A 14,611-nucleotide genomic window follows, 5' to 3' on the forward strand; every position below is an offset into this window, starting at 1 on the left:
ATACCCTTTGAACTTTTACGTCATCTGTCACCTCACCAAGACAAACTTCAATGCATTTCATTACAGTTTTAAGTGATACATTCACAAAACAAAGAACATATGACTGTAATGGCAAGACAATTATGCATGGTTTTTAATTAAACAAAAAAAAAAACAAATCTGAACATTTTTAGCATGCATTAGTAGTACCTTTTTACTGTGGAACTACTCAATAGGGGTCAAAAGAAATTTGAGTCATATATTAACACCTTGAAATTGGGCCTTTAAAAACTCTTGCTGTCTGAAACTCTGCCTTCAGGAAGTCATCACAACAGCACTCTTCTATTGACCCTTCAAAAACGTTTTTACCTGCGTTTCACTGAAAAGAAGCTCCTATAATGCACTCAGCAGATCCACAGTTTCATCAGGTGTTCGCTAATTGCGGCTGCCTAGTCTGCAGGACCTGACCGGGAGAGTAGAGCAAAGGGCTGCTCTGTGATACAGAAGCTTGGAAGCTGCAGGTCTAAGGAGGAGCTTAGTCCTTAAGGCCGTACTCAGTTACCAGCTAAAAAGTTGGAGATAAAAGGATTTCTCAAACACACACGCAAGAATCAAGGAAACATTGCATGTTTTTGTTGAGGGAATAACATTATAACATGTTGTACAGCGCAAAAGAGTTGATTTTATATAATACTGCCCCTTTAACAGTATGTGCTTAAACTCTGAAGTGTGAACCAATCACTGAAGACTAATAACGTAGTAAAAGTTTAATGTCCTGTTTAATGACACAGAGAATATAATTTCTTCATTTTCCATTTTTTTTTGTACAAAAGAGCATAATGGAAATGACATTTTATCCCTCTGGTTTGCTCTTACAGGTGATCACGCTATGGGGCATCTAGCTGCAGGCAGCAAGACTACCTTTGGTGAGCGTGTTGTACTGTAAATGCTAATCAACAGTCCCATGGTGCAAGCTGTGGTTCCAGGACTAACAGATTCCCACACTTGCTGATCAATTTTCAATTTCTATGGCTTAGGGTCCCCCTCAGACTTGCGTGCCTACTGCTGAGTTCACTCTAATAACCACAGAGAAGAAAAGCCAGCATTTAGAAGGGGATATTGCATTCCAAAATGACTGCGTAAATGATTTATAATGTATCAACAGCCGTTGCAGGGCACGCAACCAGTGAGAGAAAGCAATCCTGACGTCCCTGAAGGTGCTGTTATCGCTGCAGCCGCGCATTGCCAGATTACCTACTGGTGGCATATACTCTCTCAGCTTTAGATAAAAAGCCCTCATTTTATTTACAATACATACATATATTTTGTAGATGGTTCCACCTGCTCCGATACCTCTGCAAATGGAATATTTGTTGTGGACAATATGGCTTAGAGAAGCCGACAAAACCAGCACCTGCTATGTTATAATACATGAAAAGCCATCCATATCCAATCTGGGGACTACAAGGCATGAATTGCTGAGGGCAAAGGGCTGACAAAGCCTTCAAAATGCTAGAGAAGTCATACTGACAAAGTGCCTCCCCGGCTCAGTGGGATTCCTGTCGCAGAGCCAAAAAAAGACTTGTAGACTTTACTGTCGTATCCTTGTGTTCAAAGGATTATGCACTAAAGCAACGGAAACATTTAATTCCTGCTTATACTTGTACAATACTTGAATATGAAATAACGTAGAATCCCAGCACTTTTAGGGAACACCGTTCAATATAAAAAGATCTTTGAAAAAAAAAGAAGCAAAATAATACCTAACAAACTTCTACCACAGTCTGTCACTAAATATTACCATCATAAACAGTAAAGTATCATATTTCCAAAATAATTTTTTACAAGGGTTGCACAATATCTGTTAAATATTTAACTGTGATAGTATGGCTAAAATAGCAAAATTGAATATGATTAACCCATTTTCCTATTTCTTTTCTTTCTTCTCAGTTACACAGTGTACACACCACTTCCCATGAGCTTTAGATCCTCTGTAATGAAGGGCAGGTTGAGTGCATCTAACTTGCCACATATATTATTTAAATCCATTCCTTTGCGATTGCAATTTGATACACACTGTTACTGGGATAGTAACTGTGATTCAATGTATTTTGCAACTAAATTGCTCATACCTGCCAATTTAAATCAAAACAATGCATTTAGGTAAAAAGAAAATAAGACTTTCAAAGAACTCCAAGTGAAATTTAAATTGCTCCTTAGTGAATCATTATCCACCACGTGTGGCCATTTTGTCCCTCTGGTGTTAAGAGTGCTATTGGAAAAAAAAAACTGTCTATATAGAAATAGAAATGTTTAGAAAAAAAACAATCTTACAGTATATTTGTATTTATGCTGTTAAAACCAGATATTTACACTGTGTGAAAACACATGTAACCTTCTCAGTGGCTGACAGATTGAAAACTGAACCATTCCTGCAGACAGTTTGGATTAGCAAATCATTCTCTATTTGCTAAAGACTGTAATACTGAGAAAGATGCTTTTCTTAGAATACAAGTAGACCTAATTCTTAAACCGTCATATGTGAAAACATTGAAAAGCATGAAAAAAAATAAACATTGTTTTGGGCATCCAGAACAGATGTCTGTGGTCTACCTTCTATTGTTTTTGCCGATTTTCCTGAACCTTTTCTGCTAAGCTGGTTTGATCCCCGTCATCTAGATTAGATTCTCTGTCACAAAAGCCCATTGCTTATTTTAAAAATACACCATCAAAGCAGATCATGCAACAATTAAAAAAGTATGATCAAAACAGTGTGAATATCAGCCAACAGCCCCGACGTTTTATCAACGGAAAGTGGTAAGACTCTATATGAAAGGAAAATTTAGATAAAAAGACTCTGAAGCATGTGAAGCGTAAACATTTCTGTATGCACGGAGACTACAAAAATATTTTTGTTATAAATCTATAGGAGGTTGTCTCCATTTCATATTTGTCATAAAGAAGAGGTGATGCAACTCAGTGGTAAACACACTGCTCTCCAAGCTTTTAGAAACGCAGCTAAAATAATTAAATATATAAGTTACATTTAAAAAAATATTAGTAATGCAGAATAAACTTCCAACCTATAGAACTTTTATTTTTTTCTGTTCTCGATCCAATATCGTAGTGGTACTTTTTTTATTTATCAGTGTCTTCTGAATATCCGTCCATCTGTCCATTTTATGGATTTAAAGTAAGAAATATTAACATTGTATTTCAATCATAGTGATGATATATTCCCAGCTAAGCAGTTTCTATAAATCTTGAACATACCAAATGTGATTGCCTGAGGAAACAATTCTCTAAACCTAATAAAGCTGTTTTAATTCATATTTCTCACCTAAATGCAGTAAACTAGCAAGAGAAACATAAGAGTGTATCTTGTTGGCAGGTTTTCTGTACCCCCAAACCTCACACAATTCCTCTTAAAAATGGTTTATACATTCAACTGAAAAACAGTGAGCTCCTTTAAGAGCTGATATATTACTAGTTATCTCATAAACACACAGTATGTGACATTATATGACTTCATTTTGAAGGTAAACGGTCATCAATTAGGGAGAAGACACCAGTAGAGAGTAATTTATATACATATACTGTATATATATATATATATATATATACAGTGCAGACCAAAAGTTTGGACACACCTTTCTAATTCAATGGGTTTTCTTTATTTTCATGACTATTTATAAGGCAAGAAATCCCACTTATTAACCTGACAGGGCACACCTATGAAGTGAAAACCATTTCAGGTGACTACCTCTTGAAGCTCATCAAGAAAATGCAGAGTGTGTGCAAAGCAGTAATCACAGCAAAAGGTTGCTACTTTGAAGAAACTAGAATATAAGGGGTATTTTCAGTTGTTTTACACTTTTTTGTTTAGTGCATATTTCCACATGTGTTATTCATAGTTTTGATGCCTTCAGTGTGAATCTACAATGTCAATAGTCATGAAAATAAAGGAATTAACTGAATTAAAAGGTGTGTCCAAACTTTTGGTTTGTACTGTATATATATATATATATATATATATATATATATATATATATATATATATATATATATATATATATATATATATATATAGTATATAGTATATACAGTATATATACTGTATATATATTACTTGTTTTATGCTTGGAAGAACAAAACAAAATGCCAAATCTATTTCATCTAAATACATCAACTACACACAGAAGTGGTTGTTGAGTTTATGGTCTTTTGGTCAAGTGTGCTAACGCTTAATCAACACTGAAGCAGCTTTCGATTCAACTTCAACTTTTAGTTCATATCACCTTGTATATCTTTTTGTTGCTCTTTCTTTCATGTCTTGTCTGGCATTGTGGTACTCAGAATTGTTGTATGAATGCCAAAGTGAGGCCCAACAGATATACGTTTATAAGAGGAGTGTTAGGGCTTTCATTATGATGCTCCACTTGTTATAGTTTATAAAATATATAAGGTGGAAAGAAGTTAAGTGAGCTACCAAAAAGCTAATAGCATCAATGCTGTGCACTGCATATATCTAGACTAAAAGGTAGGCTCAATATGTATGTTTTGAACTGAGCATTGCCGGAAGATACATGCTGTGAAACCTGGTGATATCATCATGCACCGTGGTTACTTTTCTGCATCTAAGACTAATATCAAAATGGATAAAACTATTAACAATTCCAAATACCCGCCGGCTTTGACTCAAAACAAGTATCTGCTACAAACATGACAGTAATTTGAAGCATCTCTCATGATATATGCATACATCCAACTCCACATAAGAAAGACTTTATAAAAAGACATTTTTTTGGAATGGTTAGAATTATATCTGACAGGAAATCTGATATGGGGAATTTTTTGCAAAGCTTAGTTGGGAAATATATCAAGCCCAGATGTGGGATGCTAATAAGACTCCTACCAAAGAAAATTAAGTGCTGTTACTTCAAGTTACTTCAACTAAGTATTATAGTAAGGCTGTGCACAATTATTTTATTGTTTATCTCCTTTTAAAAGACATGTTTGTGTTTTAGTTGTGCAGAATATGTGCCAAATTATAAGTGAAAAATGTGTTCAAATTTGTGATGATAAAATATGTATTAAATTTGAGAATGTTATCTTTTGCAATTTTCATGTTTGGTGGCCTTACAATTATTATCCCAGAATTTTGTTTTATTCTGTTAGCAGGCACAATCCTTATTCTTCTACCTTCAAGCGTCCAGCATCCTAAAGAGCCTTTATAACTTAGAAACAACATCCTGAGATCAAGGGGTTGAATACAATCCAGCCTTAGTCTGTGACTCTCCTTTCCTCCTCTCTAGTTTGCAAGGAACCCAGTAAGAAAGAGTAAACACTTTATAGAGACATTTGCTCTGCTTCAATTTGAATTAGGATCAGTCACACGTTATCTGTTATGGGTTCAGCTGGTAAAAGCACCCTATTATTGATCCTAACCAGCGAATACTGCATATCAACCCAAGGCCTTCAAAAGCGTACTACTAAAAATCCATAAGCATACATATATACACATGCATTTCATGGTTCGTTCCAATTTCACATGAGGCATTTTTTATGTTTGGTTTTCCACACATCAGCAGCGTATGCGTGATAACACTAATTTCACTCACATAAACCACATCGGGTCAAACTTTCTAATCAGGACAGAGCAAGGACGCAGGACATTGTGATGAAGTGTGTGCTGGGGTGTGTGGGGGTGTGCTTGGAGGACGTGCGGCACAGAGGACTTCATCAGTCTCTTCACGAGCAGCATCTCAGAGGTCCTCTCCGCTTTGATCTCCCTACCTGCTGAAGCACTGCCAAGGGACGAAACAGTGAAAGGGAGAGACTGCATGAGCTCTCCCTCATCATCCCAGATGTATTGATCGTCTCATCACCGTGGCCTTGCAGCCCGTAATAAATACAACTGGGGTGATGGAAGTAGGAGGGTGGAGGATGTGGGGGGGCTGGCTGGGAGAGGGTAGCAGAGGCGGGCGCTGTGCTGACTCTAAATCAGGTTATTAGCCCTTAATGCAAGATGGCACTCCAACAAGTACATGCCATTAAAGACCCTCCTCCCCAATTCTTCAGTACCTGATTAATGGGACATGTTGAATTCTGCTAGTCCAATTCCTATTCATCATTATTCAAAATGGCCCCACTGGCACAACACTTTCGAATGTCCCCTAACTGATCCCATATGCAGAGGAAAATGCACAGAGTTCATTCTTCTTTGCACACATACTGTTGCGGAGTCTTTATTCTCCTACAACAGAGAGAACTGTGCATTGCAATAAAAAGTCTGAGCACACTGCCAAATGTACTCCTACGCCTCGACATCCCTTAGAGAGAGGCTGAATGGACTCTGATAAAAAAAAGGAACAAATAAGGGTTTCTGAGTAGATGGAGCATCTGACTCTCCACACTGTTATTATAGTAACTACTCTGGAACAAAGACATTCGCAAAGCCGCATTAGTGCTCCGCAACATCAAACTTCAAACGAAGCAAGCTATCCTGACCTGAAAAGGTGTAATCACTGATTACAACGGAATCAGTTGCTGTTTCGTTGTTAGCCAGGCAGAATATGCAATTACAGACAAAATGACGGAAACCATGAAAAAGAAAATCTTTACATTAGCTTGTCACTAGGGGTGCAGAAATTTTGTGATTTTAACGTGCCACAATGTTTATTTTTGTCTGTTTTGAGACTTTCTATCTAGTTGCCATCAGTATGCAATGGCAACAAAAGTACAATCTTTATGCCTTAAAATAACCCCTATTATGTCTTTGCTTAAGACTCTTATTTTGAAGTAAGAAAGGAAATACCTCTTTAGTTGATGCCACGTTGTGTTGTGAGAAATGACTAATAAAGACTGGTTTTCCTGCCTGACAACACTTCACTTAAACCACTTTATGTTATTTGTGTGGCATTTTAGGTATCTAGTAAAAAGCAAAAAGGGCAGCTAACACATTATACTACTAATGTATTTACTTCAACTCTAGTTTAAAATCTAATATGCAGGTTGTTGCTACTTAAACTGGGTACACCATTGCTGAACAGAGATTCTTTATGGGCGTATTCACACCCAACACATATGGTCCATTTTAAGCGCACCAGAGTTTGGTTCTCTTGCTGGTCCAGATCCTTTGTGATGGTGTGAATGCACTCAAGCAAACTTTGGTGCAGATCAAACAATGCCATCACTAGAAATCTAATTTTGTATTTCTGTAAAACAAAACAGTTGAAAAGATTTAACACCACATAATTGGCCTTTGACTACTAATAACTGGAACATTGATCAATATATTTGATGAAAATTTGATGATGGTTATCTTTGACAATTTTAACAATGGCATTTGACAAAATGTAATACTTATTGATTGTTTCTTAATTGATTATTGTACTATGTTTTTATTATGTAAAGCACTTTAAACTACCCTGTTGCGGAAATGTGCTGCACAAATACACTTGACCTGATAATGTCAAATTTCTAAATCAATCAAACAGGAAGTGCTTTTATTTTTGAAGAACTGGAAGTGTGTACTTAATGACATTAGCTTAACATGAGAGAATAAGATGTTGGAGGTAAGTCAAGTTTAACAACCCAAAGTCATTTAATACTGACCAGGATTATGAGGGAGAAAATATAAAGAGGATGTTTTAAAAGAAATTGGTTGCTCATTCTCAGCTCATGCACACATTAAAATACATAATCCAGAAGGCTGAAGGTCATATAAACAAAGGATGATATTTCAATATGCAACCTGTCTACTTTGATGCCAGGGTAACCCTGATTTAATAAAGTCAGTCATGCAATTAGGGTACCATCCCCAGAGCTCCTTTGTGTGAAGCAAAAATGCCCTGGTACATGTACTGTAGTTATCCAGTTTCTTCATTCGTAATGCCAGGAATGCTAAGGCAGGACAGTGTTAAACACAGTAGTTGTCCACGAGATGCAAATGTTCCACATTCACAAATTAAAACAGAAAAATCTTTGTCTATTAGGGATACAAGCTATTGATTAATGAATTGATTTAAAGTTGAATGATCTTTAAATTAACTGATGAGTGGCCATTTTCTTTATTTTTTCAACATAGTTTTCTCACGCATTAAACTTACGTATATTTATAAAATATAACAAAACAGAAACCTATTAACTTGATGAATAGAAAAAAATGAATAAGACATGTGAAGTACTTAATTCCCCATGAACAGAGATGTAAAACTATCATTTAAAGATAGTTTTATCATTTAAAACTATCTTTTATCCTTTAGGTAACATTTAGATTACAACTTCTATTACACCACTCGATTCAGCTGCCTTGCTTGTTGCCATCCCTCTACGCAAATGGTTATGGTTGCTCATGTCAAACCTTGGCTCTATGAGATGTATTAACTCACAAAAGCATTCACCATTGCTTTTTTGCATCATATCTTTTTCAATCACATTACAATTTTTCAGCTCTCCTGTTATCACATTTTTGCCTTTGTAGCACATCAATATTTTTTGTTTGAGAAGTTGATTCTGCTTCGTCATACAGCACGGCTGATTGAACGACATTAAGGTGAAACTTTAGGTGCTTTATATTTCAATAACGCATAAAATACATTTTGCTTCCCACACCGGACCATATCATTTTCCTGTTCTGAGTTGCCTCGTCATGATTATTTCTATTACAACTATCTTTGCTTAAGCAAGACCAGCAGTGCCCTCTAATGGATGGCAGCCTCACCATAACACTGAGAGAAGGCCTGATTAGGTGAAATAATTTTTTATCTAACTAACCATTAATAGACAGTTAATTGTAAACCGATTATTTGTTAACATTCCTCTGTCCTGTGGTAAGTTTAAACACATGCTATTATTACCTTTTATAGGAAACATTACAGTGAACCCATGCATCCTTATGCCTATTAGTAATAATGTCAGTAAAAGGGGTGAAATTTTCTATACTCAATACATATTACAGAAGATGGCTTGTAATTTGTCAAAGCTTTAGTCCGGCTAAAATAAAAAACAAAACAACTTTTTTTTTTTTAGTTTTTTCAAAAATATTGCTAAAATATTTTCCCATTTTTGTGAAGCAAATATGGAGGCAAAATAATTAAAATGTCAAAAAGAAAAGTCAATATAGTCCAATCTGATGTCATCATGCTCTTCTGCTCTTCAAAGACACCAATCCACATCGGGGCACAGCCTCCATTTTGAAAGAAGTGTAGCTTGCAATCTGCATGTGACTCAGAAATGTGGTAAGCATTTTCCTAAACTGATTGCTCAAAAAAGCGTACTTTAAACATATGCTTGAATACAGCGACATCGGTGATAAATGCACACACACACTGCACTTGAAGGCACTCTCTTTTCTATAAGCTCCTGAGCTTGATGAACAACAGCGTGCCACATTAAATCAAGGTGATTGGCATGTTTCAGAACCAACATTCACAAAAATGTCAAACCAAACTGCAGCCTCATAAAAGCTCCTGCTGGGAATGAGTGCCACTACAACAGTGAAAAATGAGGGCCTCCTTGTCCTTTCATTTGCTTTCTTCATCAGACACAGGGCCTGTGCAGTCATTATTACTTAAGAGATTTGGCATAAAATTCAAGGACAAAGAAGTAGCAGCTTCTGACGGCGAATCGCTAGAACATTTCTGATATATTTTTTGTACAAGCATATAGGATTTGGTGCGTATTGACTGTGTTGCTGCTTTGCATGCTGATAAGTCATCTCCCTCTCAGTCCTTGACCACTGGATGAAGGATGCCATGAATATGACGCCTGACCAAATGGACAAGAAAACTCACAGAAGGAAGATGGGCAGCCCAAATAAAGACAGATTTGCAGGTGAGCACATGTTGAGATGAATTATCTGGTCACAAAGCCAATACATAATGGTCCCTCCCTTAACTGCTGGCAATGTTTAAACCAGCTATTTTCTCTTGGTTGCTAAAATGATAAAGACAGATTTCATCCAGAAGCCTTAAAGCTGCATACAGAGCCAGTGACCCATTCTCGCATCTATGTGACTTCTCTTTTTATTAAATGTGTGCACATACTGAGTATGAAACCAACTGTAAATAGTGGAAAACAATATATGATGCTAATCAACTTAATTAAACTGAAAATGAGTGCTGAGCTTACAGTTAAAAACTGATTTAAAAAATATTTCAAATTAGTTTATCATCCTGACTTTTATTGATACATAAAAATTCTCAAGAAATATTGAGTATGCACATAACAAGCAGTTCCATTCATACCATCCATACTACCTACAATATTCAGTGTAGCTTAACTACAGTATTCATGCATGTTGGATACCTATTAAAATATTAATGCTACCACAACATAAATGAAGTACACATATCCTGAATATAAACAAGGAGTTAACTAATGGGAGCATCAAGAACGTCACTGAATGTCTGTATGTGTTCTCCAAGACAAAAACGCAAAAAACAAAGTTAAATAATTATATTCAAAACATGCAGTACAGCTTTATCGTGAAGGAGGCAGCTAAAAGTTAGCACACAGTGCTAACAGAACCACATGGCACAATGCTATCAAACCAATAGCCAGGACTTCATTATCAACAGACATGTCTAAAATAACACTTATTGTCATTTTAGCATTAATAGCAACTTTCCACTTTGCTGAGTTCCTTGTTTCCATAGAGAGAAGGAACTGACCCTCAATCAGATGAAGTCTTTTGGAAAATCCCTATTGATACTGGTGGAGGTTGCTGAAGCTCCGCGTGAACAGACTTTCTCCACTGTTGTGAGTACATTACTGAGAAAAATAAAATTTGACCAGACACCTCAAAGAGGCTCTGATGCCGGGGGACCATGTAAAGAATCGTGTGCATTAATACAAGCTAGAACCAAACATTTTGACTTGTCTGCTTGCAAATTCGACATAACTGAACTTCACAAAATCACTGCGAGGAAAACAAATGGTTAGTCAAAACTGATTAGTCATGACCTTGTTTACCAGTTCCACATGTAATGCAGTAACGTAATAAAAAATGTTAAAGGCAATAGAACAAAAATTAACAGATTGAAAACTATAACCCAAAAAGAATATAAAGATATCTACGTAGCACTGTGAGAGAATAAATAAAATAATTTTTGCACTCCTAGACACTCAAAGTACAAAAAATTTATTTAAAGGCTTAAAAAGTGGATTTTCCATCATATATTCCATTTAAATCAAGATTTACGATTACAAACGTTTTGCTTCCAATAGCTTTCTGTTCCAGAACCTCCTTCTGTTTGTGCAATCTTGACCCTGGATTGTTTCCCCTCTTTGTCCTGTGCCTGGTACACAAATCAGCTACAATTTTATTTCATTTTCCCTTTGGGGTTAATAAAGTATTTTTTGAATTTGAATTTGCTGGAAAAAAGTCAAATGCATCTGTGCACAACCTTATCCAAACAAAGCTGTCTCAATCAGCATATCTCTTCACAATTCCAATCTTAGGGGACATTTTCTAACATTACGATTTCAATAAACTGACTTCATAACTGCACACCCAGAAAGACAGTGATGTGATTTCTTTGTTTCCAAGTCGTTTGGGATGGTATGCCTGTAATTCTGAAATTAATGGTTGTCGTGCTGGTGATGGGTCCAGTTAAAACCATAATGAAAGTTGTTGTCTTTCCAAACAGATGGGTGTCCCTGAAGAAGTCCCTTTATTTTTTTAATCACCATTTCACTGTAAAATTATTTTAGCAACTTCACCATGTAGTGTTATTGATTCTACCGTGCAATAAAATTACTTGAGTATTGAGCATGTTTTGACTGGTGGTTAGAAAGGTTTTCAATTCAATTCCATTTTTTAAATCAATTTGGTTGATGTTTATTTTTACTATTCATTCATTTTTATGGGGGAAATTTGTTTAAAATCAAACTATTACAACATCCAAACTGTTTGTTCAAATAAATTATATTTGAATTTAGAGGTACCACTGGATTTACAAAAAAATGCAAACAAAAGAAATGGATGTAGTAGATGTGACTTCTGGAGCTAAAATGTGTGTTTTTTTTAATTTAACAGCGCATGTAGTCTGATTTATCATAGACCAACAACACTCATAAGATTGAGTGAATCCAGGTAATTACATCATTATATACAACCTGCAGCATACATATTTTATGTATGCTATGATTCATCCAAATGTTATGTCTTCTGATTGTTTGTATAATGTTTCTACATCTGTAGTGAGGTAATTTTTTTATTAGATTTAGTGAGTAGGATCCACGCAAGCATACCAAAGAAAATTCAGGTGATATTTCAAGCTGCTCTTCTCATGTGCTCAGCAATGAGGACAGCACGTATAACATCGCAGCACAAACATCAATTTCTGGCTTACAGTGGAAAGGAGGATGGATCTTTTTCAGTCTTCTGGGATCTTTCTCTAATAAAATTCAGGCAAGTGCGAGGAATCCGAACAGCAGTGGCATGACATTGCTTGTATAAAGTGAATCATACTTGAGAACCGCCATTTGAAAACGTAAAACAACAACTGTTCCCCCTCCCATCTTGTCTAAATGACGCCATAAATACAAGTTGGTGAACCCATCTACATTTTGAGAGAATCACTTGGGTTATTTTCAGATTTAATCCTATACTGAACAACTAAGCTACCAGACTTTAACTAATGTATCACTCATATGCAGTGCATTGAACATTGATCAGAGTGAATCAGTGTGGTGTATTAACAAAAAGGAGTGTAGAAAATCTTTTTTTTCCCTAAAGCAAGTATTTACACCTAAAGAACATGTTGAACTGAGGATTTTCTGTGACATAATTGAAATCCGGCTGGTAATTACAACAGGGAGTTGATCTTACAACCATGGTTCCAAGATCACTGGTATTACATTATAAGCCACCCTTATACATCCAATATTGACATTGTTTTCCTATTGGTTCTAATGTTAAGGCGACTTGAAAAAGATTGTAGCGTTCGGATGTAATATTGGAATAATATGCGTAATTTACAGTGTCGTGAAGAAATGAAACTATAGCCTGGCTGACGTTTCCTGGCAGAGATGCAGAAAACAAACTCCTGCCCCAACTAGACACGATTCTCCATTGAAGAAGCTAAATCGGAAATGAGGTCCTCTTTCTGTGCCAGCCCTTTGAAAAGCTCATCGCCATTTAGCTGTGCACCAGTTCAAAAAACAGCAAAGCCATGCATTCATAAATAATCAACACTTTCATTTAACTGCATTTTAATTAACTTTATAAAACAAAACCTAAAATTTACCACCAAATAGAAAATAAATAAATGCATATTTTGTGCCAAATAATCTGCCAGGTATCAAAATGGACCATCAATCCCTTTATTGCCTCTGGTTAGTAATTTGTAAGTCAAGTGATGAAATGGCTTTTTTTTTCTTTTTTATTATGTTTCAAAATATGTGACCCCCATTGTTTTTAGGTTTATATTAACAAAAATGTGTAGGGTTGCAATACAGGTTGTTGCTGATTAAATAACATGTATTAAGAAATCAGAAATAGCCAAAGCCATCAAAAAGAAAGCATTGGCCAGGAACAGATGTAAAAAATCAATTGATCAGACTTAAATCAGTCATAATAAATGCTACTCTATTATAGACCTTTAAAAGGTCTGTAAAACCTAGTTATGTGCTAAAAGATTTGTGCATGTGCTCAAAAGTGCACACATACACCTTAGCTTCAAGCCAGATGGGATGAGTCTGTCAGTGGCCTAATAAAGTAAATAAGGTACTAATTTAAAGCAAGGAGGATGCTGCTTTTTGTTAAATTTGAAACTTCAGCTTCATCGTTCAATATGAAAAGCCTCTCCTAATCTTACTCACACAAAGCAGAGATGTGACCCAGATGCTGCCTGTGGATTTAATGAGCTAATAACGCGTTATGTGCCTCAACGTTTGCAGCAGTAATGTGCAAGCTGTGAGATATTCCTCATTCAGGTAAAATATGGTTTTAGATCTGGACTTGCTGAAGGAACATAAATTAAATAAATGGCTCAGATCTGAATGTATTGCAGGAAGTCATTATATAGCATGGTTGCAACTATGTCACATGCAGGACTTTGGCAATACCATCAACTTCTCCCTTGAGAGAGCCACTAAATTTTTACTTGTACTTTTTAAACAGTGCTAAATCATACGTCTGAGAGTCCTTAATTGTGATTTATGATCAGTTGAGCTTGGATGATGTTTGAGGAAAATTGGATATTTATAAATGCAGCAATGTACAGTAAATCCATCTAAGGTTTCCGTTCACAGATCTTGATTACTTGGCTTTCTTGCACAGCTTTCACAAATGCCAGGAGCAAAGTAGTAAAATGATGTTATTGACATGCAAATCCCTGGTAGTTGCAGAAAGTTAGAGGTGCCAATGTGCACCACTGTGTAACAAGCAGAATTTCTAAATACTAAACTAGAAGCCAGTGCACGTCAAACAGCAAAATCCAGGGAATCTACTTTGCCAACGTAAAAATGTGCATGTTTGAGCAGTGTTCATAAAAGGCATAATGGACTCATGAACATGACGACATGTGCTCTGCTGCACACATGGGATACATAGAGGGTTACTGTAGCCTAATGAAAGAAGATTAAATGAGGTCTGTCCACTGTACATGAAGCCAGTAGTTTT

General features: G+C 36.0%; 1 protein-coding gene across 3 annotated transcripts in view; it reads right to left on the reverse strand.

Annotated features, from left to right (window-relative positions):
* The window catches only part of nlgn3a (neuroligin 3a), a 181,656-nt gene that overhangs the window by 144,465 nt on the left and 22,580 nt on the right, over positions 1–14,611 (reverse strand). The gene's annotated exons all lie outside the window — the stretch shown is intronic.

The sequence above is a fragment of the Xiphophorus hellerii genome, chromosome 23 (assembly GCF_003331165.1).
Source record: "Xiphophorus hellerii strain 12219 chromosome 23, Xiphophorus_hellerii-4.1, whole genome shotgun sequence".
Classification (NCBI taxonomy): domain Eukaryota; kingdom Metazoa; phylum Chordata; class Actinopteri; order Cyprinodontiformes; family Poeciliidae; genus Xiphophorus; species Xiphophorus hellerii.